The sequence below is a fragment of the Palaemon carinicauda genome, chromosome 17 (assembly GCF_036898095.1).
Source record: "Palaemon carinicauda isolate YSFRI2023 chromosome 17, ASM3689809v2, whole genome shotgun sequence".
In the NCBI taxonomy this organism is placed as follows: domain Eukaryota; kingdom Metazoa; phylum Arthropoda; class Malacostraca; order Decapoda; family Palaemonidae; genus Palaemon; species Palaemon carinicauda.
Genome location: NC_090741.1, coordinates 114,134,401 through 114,150,139, shown reverse-complemented (window position 1 = coordinate 114,150,139; position 15,739 = coordinate 114,134,401).

Sequence of the window (15,739 nt, the reverse complement as noted above, 5' to 3'; positions counted from 1 at the left end):
AGATATGCTCAAGATAATAATGCACTCTTTGCCAACGTTAAAAATAAAAATCATTCTATTAATTGGTCAGGTGCAAAAAAATTGGTTCATTCAAATAACTTATTGGGAAGAAACACCATAGAGTCCAGTTTCATAAAATAACCCTTTGAAAACAACTTGAATATTGGACATGGAATGTATAAACTCGATTCCTTTATATGTAAAGAGATTTGTAAGCTATATAAAAAAACTTTCACCACTTAATGTAGAACTGAATGTACTGTGAATAATAAACGTTATTGTAAAATTAATATTTAGACCTAAGCTACCATTCACTGATGGGTACAATTATTTTATATATTATACATAACTACGTTGGCACTATATATGGTTATGTTAGATATAAGTACTGATATATACAGTACGTAACTGTATGTTTATGGTAATATGGTTATATGTGCATAACTATATAAACATGTTAATCATGTGTAAAAACATGTATATGTAAGTCTATGAATGTCTGTACATGTATACCTGTATGTTTACACGTATGTGTATATCTATGTATATATTATGCATGTGTGTATATGAATGCTTGTCTGTGTATACTTATGCATATGTCTATATATATATTTATATATTTATATAGATGTGTTTTATATATACATATAACTTTGATTATGTATCTATACGGATAAAACTACCTTTTTTAAGATAAAGAAATTGTATTGAAAGTCAAACCAAGATTTTACCGGTCACCAGAAATGACCCTTTTTGGCAGGTGTCTAATGAGGTTTGATCTCCGCCCAGAAAACACCTGACAACAGCTCAGGTAGCTGGTATGGGAGCGTCATTGTTCTATAAGTCTCTATCTGCATATTCGTACGTTTACTGTACCTATGGAATGTAAAGAAACCTCTCTCAATAAATCAGTCCTCTGAAGAAGTATCATGAAACTAGTCAGGACTTAATTTCATATATCATATTTTCATTTTCCTTAGGGTTCTTCTGCATCTGAGCATCACGTTTACTTGTGATTTTTACACACACACACACATACACACGCACACACACACACACACACATATATATATATATATATATATATATATATATATATATATATATATATATATATATATATATATATATGTATATATACATATATATATGTATATATACATATACATATATATACAGTATATATATATATATATATATATATATATATATATATATATATATATATATATATATATATATATATATATATGTATATATATGTATATATGTATATAAATATACATATATATATATATATATATATATATATATATATTATATATATATATATATATATATATATATATATATATATATATATATATATATATATATATATATATATATATATATATGTCAATAAAAAAATTGGTATCCACTAAGTTAACATAATACTCATTAAGCAACTTGAAAATGTTTTGAATATCTGTAATACTCATGAAGGAATTAACTCCTCCTCACTGATATCTTAGCTAAAATCGTCACAAACGAACAAAAAATGATCGCCAGGGCATGCCCGTAACAGGAATAGACCTGAAAATAGGCAAAAACAGAGCTTACATATGTATTTTTGGGCTCAGGCCATGTCGCCCTGATGGAAGTTCCTATTAGGTAGCTTTCTAGGGTATGTTTGACTACAGTGATATTCCCAGAAAATTTTACCTTAAGGTATCCATAATTCTAACTCCTGGGAGCGAATATCCCTAAATAATCTCACAGGGATATCGCATAATATCAGAGGACGTATTCTTGACACGTCACATAGCTATCTTCACCCCGAACAGTATTAACGCTTCGAGGGGTTATAGTGACAAGAATATGAAACGAGAATGAAAAGAGAGCCGCTCATATGGCATCTCTCCTATCCCGTTTCCAGTGTGTATCTGATGAAGGAGGTAGCGCCCTCTTTATTCCTTTTCGTGTAGCTCTACTACTCAGTGTTTTCCCTTGTGTTCTCTCGTTATTTTGGATTTTATTCCACATTTTGATGACTTCTCCGGCCTCTTTTGACTCTGGAAAGTTGAGTATTATCTTTACTATGTATCAATGTAAGCTCTTGTCGTTTTGAATTAAATCAAAAGTGATTTTAACGTAAACAAGAGCTGTTGCCTACCGGAGGCATCCTGGATGCTATCGCTCGCTATTTATGGGTCATTTAGTTAGTTAGAGCGACGTTCCCGGTTTGTTATGCTTTAGTAATCTAGCTATTTAGCTCCTCTAGGAATGCTTCTATTATACCGTCAGTTTTTAGTTCGGCGATTTCGACAGGGTCGAGGTACCGATCTTGCCCTTCGCGAGGCTTCGTAGCCTAGGCGTCTGGCCCTTGTACTTTCATGCATGATATAAGTTTTTCCGAGTGTTATTTTATTGAAGCTATAGGCAAATATTTTATACATGTAATACATTGTTGATTTTTTTTTCCAAGATTGTATACGAGAGAGTTTCGGTTACGTAATCGATTCTCACCTTCCCTAGTCTAGTAATCTAGGTAAAGTAGTATACTTTCGCACATCCCAGATTGTTCTTTTCTCCTCCGGAGGCTAAGTTCAATCCCTCTCTCCCCCTGTAAGCCTTCAGCTTAATCCTATTGGTTCTATCTGTATATTAATTCAGGTATAACTATTCTAGGATATGTCTGTCCGGACCTGATAACCAGAGGGACTGGTTTTTTGGGTTAAGGCAGAACATCAGAGTTTCTAGTCTGTGGTCTGCTTCTTCCTAGCATAGGGAATAAATCTCCTTTGCTAGGTTAGGGGTGGACACAGGAAGCTTTGCTTCCCTAGTCCATGTTGGAAGGATTCTGTAAGAGATGATTCCTTCCTCTAGTGGCCTAGCAGACTGTCCTGTGTTGTTTTTCTCGGGCTGGAGAATGAGTTTTCTCTGTTGCCCGGTGAAATAACTTCACCTAACTTTGTTTTGGTTGGGAGGAGGATAGCAAGTATTGCAAGTCTTCCTCCCTAATAGACAACTATAGGTTAGGTTGAGTTTCCCTAACTGCTGAGTGTGTCTCTTGCTAGAACAAAGTCTATAAGACCCTTATCCCTTCCCCACCTCTCTTTCTTTTATTTTTTATTTTGGCCGCAGTCCTACTTCCGTACCTAGTATAGGTTAGGATGGAGGACCGGCTCAGCTCTCTGCTGGCTGGCATTACGTGTCGGCCGGCAGAGACCCTTTGTTCTTTGCTGAGTGAACCCCAGACCTCTCTTGGTCTCCCTTCCATGTCTGCCGGTAGAGCTCGGCAGGCTATGGACTCTTTGGAAGCCTAAATGCTACATTCTCCCCTTCCATAAGTTCACTCTTTCTAGATGGAAGGTCGTATGGCAATGCCACCTTATAACCTTACATCCATACTGTTTCTCTGACTATTGTGTTGCACCCCTAACCCAGCTGCCGGCTTAACAGCCGACAGCCGGGCAGGTGGAGGTTCTCTGGTTCTTGGCTACTGTACGCGGGCATGGGTATTATTACCTATGCCTGCCGGCAGTAGAAACACAGCCCAAATCTGCTGGCCACTACGATTAGCGGCCGGCAGCCGGGTTTTAGTGTTTTCAGTTGTTGGCTGGCAATGATTGCCGACCAGCCAACAGTCGCGGCTCAGTGGGCTGCCGCCTATTAGTTAAAGATAGTATATCTTTGATCTATACAGGGGTAGATGCCGGCCGGCACGTGCAGGCACACGCCGGCACGTACCGGCGCATGCTAGTCGGCACAACAGCATGCGATGACCAGTAGTTGCTATATTTGTAGTGTAGTACACACTGCATTAGCAAAAACTGCTGTACAGAACTTTTGATAACACTAAAGTTATTCATCATACTTAATGTTATCTTGTACAGCCTTTTGTTGAGACCGTACAATATACAGAAAGTAAGTTCTTTCTGTATTCTTTCTATCCCGTATATTAACACTTTATCTCAAGGTGTGAACTACACCTTAAATTTCCGTTTAGGAAATTACATAAGGTATTCTAGAATAGAATTAACCTTAGTTTTAATATTTCGGGAGGTATCAGCAATTGACTGCACAGGAAATACAAGTATGTGTCTTTCCTTCTTTCTTTTATAGCTTTTCTATATAAGCTAAATGTCTCAATATAAGTGAAAGCCTTCACTTGATACTCATGGATTTTTCTTCTCTTTACAGGAGGACCATCCGAAGTGCGGGAGTGTGTTCTGTACTGTCCTCAGTAAGAACTTCTGTGGACATCAACTTTGCAGGAAGCACGCACCATGCGCAGCCTCCAGAGGTGATCTCTGCTATTGAGACCCCCAGGTTTGTACAGTTTGTTCTAACCTGATTACCAAGGCTTTTGACGACCCTAAGACGACGGAGTCAAGGGATGCAGCCAGGGTATTGTTACGATCCCGGGTGAGGGATTTCAGAAAAACACCTCAGACCCCTACCTTCCAAATGAGTAGATGAGGGCCTACCTTTTCCCTAAAGCATTGGCTGATGCAATCATCTCCCAGCCTCAGATGGAGATACCAACTGCCCAGAATCCGGTAGATTCTGAAGTCTCGGCCTCCCTTGAAGACATCCAATTGGACGATAGGATGTCGGAGGTGTCGGATTCTACTGAGAAGGACCTTCTAGGAGAAGGTCAGGAGGAGGAGCTGTTCCAGGCTCCTCAAGTAGAAGAGGAAGAAATCGACGGACGAAGTGTCGGTTACGTCGGTTCCGGACCCAGAACCTGTTCCTTCTACATCGTGTGCTATCCCAGATGAACTGGGAAGGACTCTTTCTTCCATTGTTGAGATGATCCAACAAATTCAAGGGAAGAATGATTAGAAGGAAGCTGCAATGAAACTGGAGGTACGTAGACTTGCAGCATCCCGTGGGCCCTAGAAGCGGTTCAGCGTGAAGGATCTTCCTTTGTGCTCGGATACCAATCCTTGGAGGTATGCCGAACACATGCCAATGACAACCGGGAAGATCGTGATCTCAGAAAAGTTGGGAGCAATTCCCCTGGAAGAAATGAAATTTTGGCCCAACAAAGATTCTTATCCGGACTGCAATGTCCGTCTTAGGAAGGAGCCAGCCTCAAAGGAGGAGATTGAGCAGGAGGAGGTCATAGTTTTTGACCATAGTAAAGCCCAGATGTTGCTAGCAAGCTCGATGAAAGAGAGGAGCTTCACTAACTCAAAGGTGCCCGTCTTGAGTAAGAAGCTTCCCTCCTTTGTGGCCTCTCCTACCAGAGCCTTTCCCTTCCTGGAAAAGAGATATAAGGCAGCCTTAAAGGCGCTGGAGGCAGGGAAACCATGCCCCTCCTTGGAGGAGTGCAAGCTGTTATCTCTGACCTTACCCTTGGACCAAGAAGACTGGAAGGACGTACACCTTACCTTCTCAGTCGGGAAGCTGGAAGCTGATATTGCTGAACGCCAGTTCGATGAGGCACTTCCAAAACTGTCGGAGGTTCTCTTGCGTGGAGAGCAAGAGACAAAAGAAAGACTTGCGGCACCGATGTCATTGCAAACGACACTAAAAATGATGGCAAGTGACCCCAAGAACTAGGACATTTTCATGGTTGTGGCCAAAACCCATCTGGCCACAGTTACGAAGGATCGCTATAACTTTATTAAAGCTAGGAGAGCCTGTAGAGAGTTCGTGTTCGCCTCGGCTGCGGTGAGGCACGAACCGAGGAAACTGACGTCCTCTCGTTTTTGGGGTAAAGTCTTCTTTCCCAATGAAGTGGTTAAAGAGGTAGTAGACAAAGCCGCCACAGAGAATAGGAACCTTCTCAAAAAGTGGGGCTTAGATCTTAAGAGAAAGTCTTCTCCGGATGAGGGTCCCCAACCCAAGAGGAAGACTAAAAGGCCTAGGCCATCCTCTTGGCCGGCTAAACCCTACTGACAGCAACGTCAACAACAACTTCCTGTGACCGTGGTGCCTCAATTAGTGGCACAACCTCCAACAACGTTCCAGCTGGTACCTCAACTAGTGGCGACACAGTCGCCAGTTTTTAATGCAGCCTTCGAAAGGCAGTCTTATTCCTTTCGTTCGAGAGCTAGGGGAACAGCCAGAGGTTCTTCTAGACGCCCTTCAAGAGGAAGGGGATACAGGGGACGACGCGGTCAAAGAGGCAAGGTCTCAGAAGTAAGATACTTCCAGTAGGAGGGAGACTACAGCTATTTAGGGATCGCTGGACCTTCTATCCCTGGGCCTACAGCCTAATTAAAAATGGACTAGGTTGGAGCTGGAGCAGTCCTCCACCTCAATTTCCTCAATTATTCCAACACTCATCCCCTGTTCTGGAAGAATATGTCCGAGAACTCTTAGACAAAAGAGTAATCCGGAATGTTAAGTCCATCAAATTTCAAGGAAGGCGGTTTTGTGTTCCAAAGAAGGACTTCGAAAAACTCAGAGTCATTCTAGGCTTGTCGCCACTCAACAAGTTCACGCTCCAGCACATAAGGACCCTACTGCCCAGAAGGGCATATGCTGTCTCTATAGATTTTTCTGACGTTTATTGGCACGTTCCAATTAGTCGTCACCTCTCCTCCGACCTAGGCTTCAAGTTAGCTCGTGAACGCAGCCGTCCATCAATTACGCCTAAAGGGGGTCCAAGTAGTAGCCTACTTGGACGACTAGCTGCTGTGGGCAGCATCCAGGACAGAATGCATGCAAGCTTCTAAGATAGTGATCCAAATTCCTGGAACATCTGGGATTCAAGATCAACATCAAAAAGTCTCAACTTTCACCAGCTCAAATATTTCAGTGGTTGGGCATCCACTCGAATTTGGAGTCACATCGACTTTCCATTCCTAGTAAGAAGAGGAAAGAAATAGCAGGATCTGTCAAGAGACTATTGAAATCCAAACGGATATCAAGACACGAACAGGAGAGAGTGCTGGGCTCTCTGCAGTTTGCTTCGATAACAGATCCAGTGCTAAGAGCACAGCTTAAGGATGCAACAGGAGTCTGGAGAAAATACGCATCAAACGCGCAAAGATATCTAATAAGACCACTACCAACTCGACTGCGGATGCTTCTCAAGCCGTGGTCCAATGCCAAGCAATTGAAGAAATCAATACTTCTTCAACCTCCTCCCCCGTCAGTAACTATCCACACAGACGCTTCAAAGGAAGGCTGGGGAGGTCACTCTCATCAGATCAGAGTCCAAGGAGCTTGGTCCAATCTTTTCAAGTCATTTCACATCAACTTTCTAGAAGCCATGGCAGTACTTCTGACACTAAAGAAAGTTTCTCCTGGCCACTCGACCCACATAAGACTGGTTCTAGACAGCAAGGGGGTAGTGAGATGCCTGAATCGACAAGGGTCGAGGTCACCTCAAATCAACCAAGTGATGTTGGCCATATTCCGTTTGGCGGAAAGGAAGAAATGGCACCAGTCAGCAGTTCACATTCAAGGGTTCCGCAATGTGACAGCGGACGCTCTATCCAGGTTTACCCCTATAGAGTCAGAATGGTCCCTTGATGCAGGATCGTTCTCCTTCATCTCAAATCAAGTCCCAGAGCTGCAGATAGACCTCTTTACCGACGAAAGACAACAAGAAAAAGATCGTTATGTGTCCCCATACGAGGATCCGCTAGCGGAGGTAGTGGACGCTATGTCCCTGGACTGGAACAGATTGTCCAGTATTTATCTGTTCCCTCCCCACAACCTCCTTTTGAAGGTCCTCGATAAGCTGAGATCCTTCAAGGGAAAGCAGCAATAGTGGCCCACAAGTGGCCAAATAGCATGTGGTTCACTCTGGCATTGGAACTACGACTAAAATTTGTACCGCTACCGGATCCCTCCCTGTCTCAGCGAGAACAGAAGTCGACTGTCTTCACTTCATCACAGAAAATACGGAACCTACATCTCAGGATTTTCTCTCCTTAACGATGAGAAAAAGATTCGGTGTTAAAAGTCAGTTCAGACCAGAAGACATTATGAGGCTTCAGGGAGGAAGCAGATATCCCTTGTCAAGGCGAAGAAACCAGAAGAAATCTAGACAGATTCCTATTTCTCATTCTTCATTCACCTTCATGGGCAAGGATTAGCAGCCAACACAATTCTTTTGTTCAAGTCTGCCTTGACAAGACAGATACCATACGCCTTACAGGTCGACCTTTCTAACGACGTTCTTAATGAACTACAAAGGACCATGCTAGACTTAGCCCTTCAGCGCCTCCAGGACCCTTTGCATGGTCAGTAGATAAGATTCTTCATTGTGTATAAATAATGAACAATGAGGAATGCGCTTGGAGGGCCTTGAATTTTAAGTCATATTTCTGCTTGTACTCGCTCTTGGGGCCAGAGTTAGTGAAATAGTGGCTCTCTCTAGAGAGGAAGGCCACGTCCAGTTCTTGGAGAGAGAACTGAATCTATTTCCAGACCCAACGTTTCTTGCCAAGAACAAGCTACCCCACCAACAGGTGGGGTCCATAGAGAATCTGCCCTCTGAAGGAAGATGCATCTCTATGTCCAGTGGAGTGCCTAAGGTCTATCTTCATAGAACTTCAGACCTTATGGGAGCACAGCTGTTCAGAAGAGAAACCCTGGGTTCAAAGTTTTCTATAACTAAGGGCGAAAATCACCTGTGTTATTCGCAGAACGGATCCAGACAGTACACCCGTTAGTCATGATCCGAGGAAAGTTGCCTCTTCTATAAAATTTCCTTAATTATATGGACTTTGAACATCCTTGTTTGTACACCGGCTGGTAGTCACCCAAGGTGTTCTTTACGCACTATACGAAGCTAGTGAAGCAACTTAAGAATTTTGTGGTGGCAGCAGGTAGAATTCTTTAACCTTTTGTTTTACATCTGCGAGGAACAGTGTAATTAATTTGGGGACGATTAATTGAGAAGGTGCGTGTGTAGTCACTATATGTTACTACACACTGAGCGATAGGCCACGAAAGTGTTCTTACGAACTGTTCCATTCTCGTCGGTGAACTATATCATAATGCGGACACTTGTGCCAAGAGTTTTTTACGCTAGTGTAAATTAACAGTATACACTATACAGACTATATCATTATTATTAATAATTCAATTGAAGTGGCAAATCTGTTTCCTAGTAGACGAAACAATAATTTCTGTTGACTGTTTTTCTTTATGCTTTGATGCATATCATCCACGTTTTATAAATTCTATAAATATTAATGTGATATGTACGTTTATTGAATTTTAATAAACTAGTTCATAGTGAACCCTGCGTCTTATTCGCCCACACTCATTTTATTAAAAATGTACTGAGCATTAAGATTAAAATATGGATGTTTTTATCTTTTGTCTTTTAAGACTGTTCTCTGATTCAAGCAAAAGTCCACTCACTCTAACCCTTCCTTGGAGGGGTTGACGTGGATAGTGGCAAAGAGGCAAAAATTTGTTCCTAGGCGGATACAACCATTATCCAATAGTTTATAAGAGTAGTCACATTGGGGAAGGTGTCAAAAATTCATACTGACATTGGTGACTCTTATACAAACTTTGCTTTATATTGTATAGGGCGAGACCACTATACAAGCTTGTCATTTTGTCATCCATAATTGTTATGTACGCCTCGAGACTTTTTCCAAAGTCTAGTACGACTTTTCCCTGTAGGGGGGCGGGAAGCACTAACATAGTTCATGCTTAGATGAAATGATGTATGACAGTAACATCATAGGTGTCTAGGTCTAGACAGACCAGGAAAATACTTTCTTGAGAGTACAGCACTGATTGAGAATCCACAGATACAGTGATGCTCTGGTAAACTTCCATCAGGACGACATGGCCCTGAGCCCAAAAAACGGATTATGAGCGAAGCGAAAAATCTATTTTAGGGTGAGGTACCCATGTCGTCCTGATGGACACGCCCTCCTTTTATTGTAAAAGGGCTTATTGACCCCTCCCTATAATACAGTATCTGTAAACCTCGTATATCGCTACAAGGAATAAAGAGGGCACTACCGCCTTCATCAGATACAAACTGGAAACGGGATAAGAGAGATACCTTATGAGCGGCTCTCTTTTCATTCTCGTTTCAGATTCTTGTCACTATAACCCCTTGAAGCGTTAATACTGTTCGGGGTGAAGGTAGCTATGTGACGTGTCAAGAATACGTCCTCTGATATTATGCGATATCCCTGTGAGATTATTTAAGGATATTCGCTCTAAGAGTTAGAATTCTGGATACCTTAAGGTAAAATTCTCTGGGCATATCACTGTAGTCAAATAACCCTAGAAAGCTACCTAATAGGAACTTCCATCAGGACGACATGGCTACCTCACCCAAAAATAGATTTTTTGCTTCGCTCAAAATCCGTTATATATATATATATATATATATATATACATATATATATACATATATATATGTATATATATATATATATATATTTATATATATATAAATATATATATGTATATATATATATATATATATATACATATATATATATATATATATATATATGTATGTATATATATACATATTTATATATATATATATGTATGTATATATATATATATATACATATATATATATATATATATATACATATACATACATATATAAATACATATATATATATATATATATATATATACATATATAAATATATATATATATATATATATATATACATATATATATAAATTATATATATATATATATATATATAATATATATATATATATATATATATATATATGGTGTGCAGCAGGGTCCAAAACACATCAGTTAAAAGGCCATAATTTATTTAGGAAACGTTTCGAACATTGCAATGTTCATTATCAATCTGTAAAAGATATAAATATAAAATTCTTAAAATTTATACAATAATTTAAAACAAAATAGTAAAAGAATATTAAAACATTATTGATTTTAAAACAGAAAATCGTGAAAAACTAAAACATTGAAACATAAGAGAACCAGTGCTCACCAAGCCATCCATAGGAAAAGGCGAAGAACGAATGAGTAAGAATTGTTACCCATCTATGACTTCAGTTATGCTAAGAAAAGAGGAGAAGCGGAGGCGTTAGAGTTTAAAGAAGGAACGAGGCGTTTAATGTATAACGATTCAAGGGTAGTTAAAAATTCGCTATGTTTTGTCCCACCAATAATTGAAAAATGTTTTTTGTTTACTTGGGTTTTGCAAATAGCGGCATGATTCCTAATATTAGAAAATTCTGGGTTACCAAGTCTCTGACCAGTTCTGAAGCTGTATCCCATATGGCTACAGTATCTCACCTGCAACAACCTTCGGCAAGATCCAACATAGATACCGGGACATCCCGGGCACTTGAATTTATAAATGATGTTGGACCTCATGAAGGTCTGCAGTTTGTCTTTGTAGCCAAAAAATACATTAATTTTGAGTGGATTGATTGGGATTAGTTGGATGTTAAGGCAGCCGAACTCTTTTTCTATTATTTGTTTAAGTTTGATGGAAAACTTGTTGTCAGATTGGTAAGGAATTGTAGCGAAAATATTTTTCTTTTGTACATTATACGATGGTACTAGAGTGGAGAAATGTCGTGAGAGGAGCTTGTTAATAACCTTGTAAACCATATTTTCAGGGTAAGAGTTTTGCTTGAAAAAATTAACCAAAAATAAAATCTCCTTATGAAAGAGTGACCAACTCGAGGAATAACGTAGAGCCCTATAAACAAGTGTGTATATAGCATTCAGTTTAAAATTTAAAAAACAAGAACTATAAAAATTGTTGGCAAGTCCAGTGTATGTCTTTTTCCGATACACAGATGTTATAAATTCACCATTGTCTCTGCTTACGTTAATGTCTAAAAAAGGTAGCGAGTTGTTGTTTTCTTTTTCCATAGTGAATTTCATATTTTGGTGTTGAGTATTTATATGGCTTAAAAACATTTCACTATGCCATGGTTGTTTAAATAACACAAAAGTGTCATCAACATATCTTCTATAATACACTGGCTTACAAGAGTCTGGACAACTATTTAAAAAATTCTCTTCAAAAGATGACATAAAAATATTTGCAAACAAAGGCCCTAAAGGGGAACCCATGGCAACTCCATCGACCTGCGAATAGAGTTGGCCATTAAAAACAAACATGGAGTCTTGCACAGCAAGCTCAAGAAAAGTCTTAAAGTAATGTCTGTTAAAACCATGAAAAATAATTTGATCGTCATAAAAAATCTTATCTAAAATAATATTAATGGTTTCATTGAGTGGAACATTTGTAAAAAGAGATTCTACATCGAAACTTGTCATATGTAGATCACCATCTTGTAAAATTATTTGTTGCTGAAACTCATAGCCATTTTTTAGTGAGAACTGGTTGCTTGAGAAATTACCAAGTAAAGAGACAAGGTGTTTTGATATTTTATAAGCCGGGTTGTTATAGGCTGCCATAATAGGTCTGATAGGAACTCCTTCCTTATGTATCTTTGGTAGTCCATATAGAATGCTAAAAGAGGAACCAGTCACAAACAGTTGTTGATACGTTGTTTCATTTAAGATACCTTCATTTTTTTAGTTTCCTCAAAAATCTGTTAACAGATTTTTGAGGAAACTGAGGAAACTAAAAAATGAAGGTATCTTAAATGAAACAACGTATCAACAACTGTTTGTGACTGGTTCCTCTTTTAGCATTCTATATGGACTACCAAAGATACATAAGGAAGGAGTTCCTATCAGACCTATTATGGCAGCCTATAACAACCCGGCTTATAAAATATCAAAACACCTTGTCTCTTTACTTGGTAATTTCTCAAGCAACCAGTTCTCACTAAAAAATGGCTATGAGTTTCAGCAACAAATAATTTTACAAGATGGTGATCTACATATGACAAGTTTCGATGTAGAATCTCTTTTTACAAATGTTCCACTCAATGAAACCATTAATATTATTTTAGATAAGATTTTTTATGACGATCAAATTATTTTTCATGGTTTTAACAGACATTACTTTAAGACTTTTCTTGAGCTTGCTGTGCAAGACTCCATGTTTGTTTTTAATGGCCAACTCTATTCGCAGGTCGATGGAGTTGCCATGGGTTCCCCTTTAGGGCCTTTGTTTGCAAATATTTTTATGTCATCTTTTGAAGAGAATTTTTTAAATAGTTGTCCAGACTCTTGTAAGCCAGTGTATTATAGAAGATATGTTGATGACACTTTTGTGTTATTTAAACAACCATGGCATAGTGAAATGTTTTTAAGCCATATAAATACTCAACACCAAAATATGAAATTCACTATGGAAAAAGAAAACAACAACTCGCTACCTTTTTTAGACATTAACGTAAGCAGAGACAATGGTGAATTTATAACATCTGTGTATCGGAAAAAGACATACACTGGACTTGCCAACAATTTTTATAGTTCTTGTTTTTTAAATTTTAAACTGAATGCTATATACACACTTGTTTATAGGGCTCTACGTTATTCCTCGAGTTGGTCACTCTTTCATAAGGAGATTTTATTTTTGGTTAATTTTTTCAAGCAAAACTCTTACCCTGAAAATATGGTTTACAAGGTTATTAACAAGCTCCTCTCACGACATTTCTCCACTCTAGTACCATCGTATAATGTACAAAAGAAAAATATTTTCGCTACAATTCCTTACCAATCTGACAACAAGTTTTCCATCAAACTTAAACAAATAATAGAAAAAGAGTTCGGCTGCCTTAACATCCAACTAATCCCAATCAATCCACTCAAAATTAATGTATTTTTTGGCTACAAAGACAAACTGCAGACCTTCATGAGGTCCAACATCATTTATAAATTCAAGTGCCCGGGATGTCCCGGTATCTATGTTGGATCTTGCCGAAGGTTGTTGCAGGTGAGATACTGTAGCCATATGGGATACAGCTTCAGAACTGGTCAGAGACTTGGTAACCCAGAATTTTCTAATATTAGGAATCATGCCGCTATTTGCAAAACCCAAGTAAACAAAAAACATTTTTCAATTATTGGTGGGACAAAACATAGCGAATTTTTAACTACCCTTGAATCGTTATACATTAAACGCCTCGTTCCTTCTTTAAACTCTAACGCCTCCGCTTCTCCTCTTTTCTTAGCATAACTGAAGTCATAGATGGGTAACAATTCTTACTCATTCGTTCTTCGCCTTTTCCTATGGATGGCTTGGTGAGCACTGGTTCTCTTATGTTTCAATGTTTTAGTTTTTCACGATTTTCTGTTTTAAAATCAATAATGTTTTAATATTCTTTTACTATTTTGTTTTAAATTATTGTATAAATTTTAAGAATTTTATATTTATATCTTTTACAGATTGATAATGAACATTGCAATGTTCGAAACGTTTCCTAAATAAATTATGGCCTTTTAACTGATGTGTTTTGGACCCTGCTGCACACCATATATATGATCTTCACCTGTAATCCTATATATATATATATTTATATATATGTATATATATATATATATATATATGTATATATATATACTTATATATATGTATATATATATATATATATATACATATATATAAATATATATATATATATATATATATGTATATATATGCATATATATAAATATATATATATATATATATATATATATTTATATATATGTATATATATACAGTATATGTATATATATATTTATATATATATATATATGTATATATATATATTTATATATATATATATATATATATATGTATATATATATATATATATATATATGTATATATATATATATATATATATAGATAGATATATATATATATATATATATGTATATATATGTATAAATAAATATATATATGTATATATATATATATATATATATACCTATAAATATATATATATATATATATATATACATATATATATATATATATATATATAAATATATATATGTATATATATGTATATATATATATATATATATATTTATATATATACATATATATATATATGTATATATATATATATATATATATTTATATATATAATTATATATATATATATATATATATGTATATATATGTATAAATAAATATATATATGTATATATATATATATATATACCTATAAATATATATATATATATATATATATACATATATATATATATATATATATAAATATATATATGTATATATATGTATATATATATATATATATATATTTATATATATACATATATATATATATATGTATATATATATATATATATATATATTTATATATATAATTATATATATATATATATATATATATTTATATATATACATATATTTATATGAATATATATATGTATATGTATATATATATATATATATATATTTATATATATATATATATATATATATATTATATATATATATATATATATATATATATATGTTTAAATTATCACTCAAAATTTCATTTGAATATATCTATTGGTATAGGAGTTATTGACCCTGCCGCCAAAAATATAAGCTACTCCCCCCACCAGGCGATAATAATTACAGGGAATGACTGGGCTATGGGTTGACTGTGATATGGGTTGGGTGAGATTTGTTCGCGAAAATTTTGGCATTTCGTATAAGGTCACTCACTTCGCTTGCGACAGTTATGGATATTATTTATTGTCTCAGTATCAGATATATATAGACAAATCTTTTTCCCTTTATTAGTTCTGAGCATAACTATTCATTTGTAAAAATGATGACAAGGAATGTACAGTACATTCAACGCCTTTCGCTTCTCCCATACAAAGAATAACGAGAGGCCTAAAACTGAAAATAAAACTCGAGAGATTTCCTTTTAA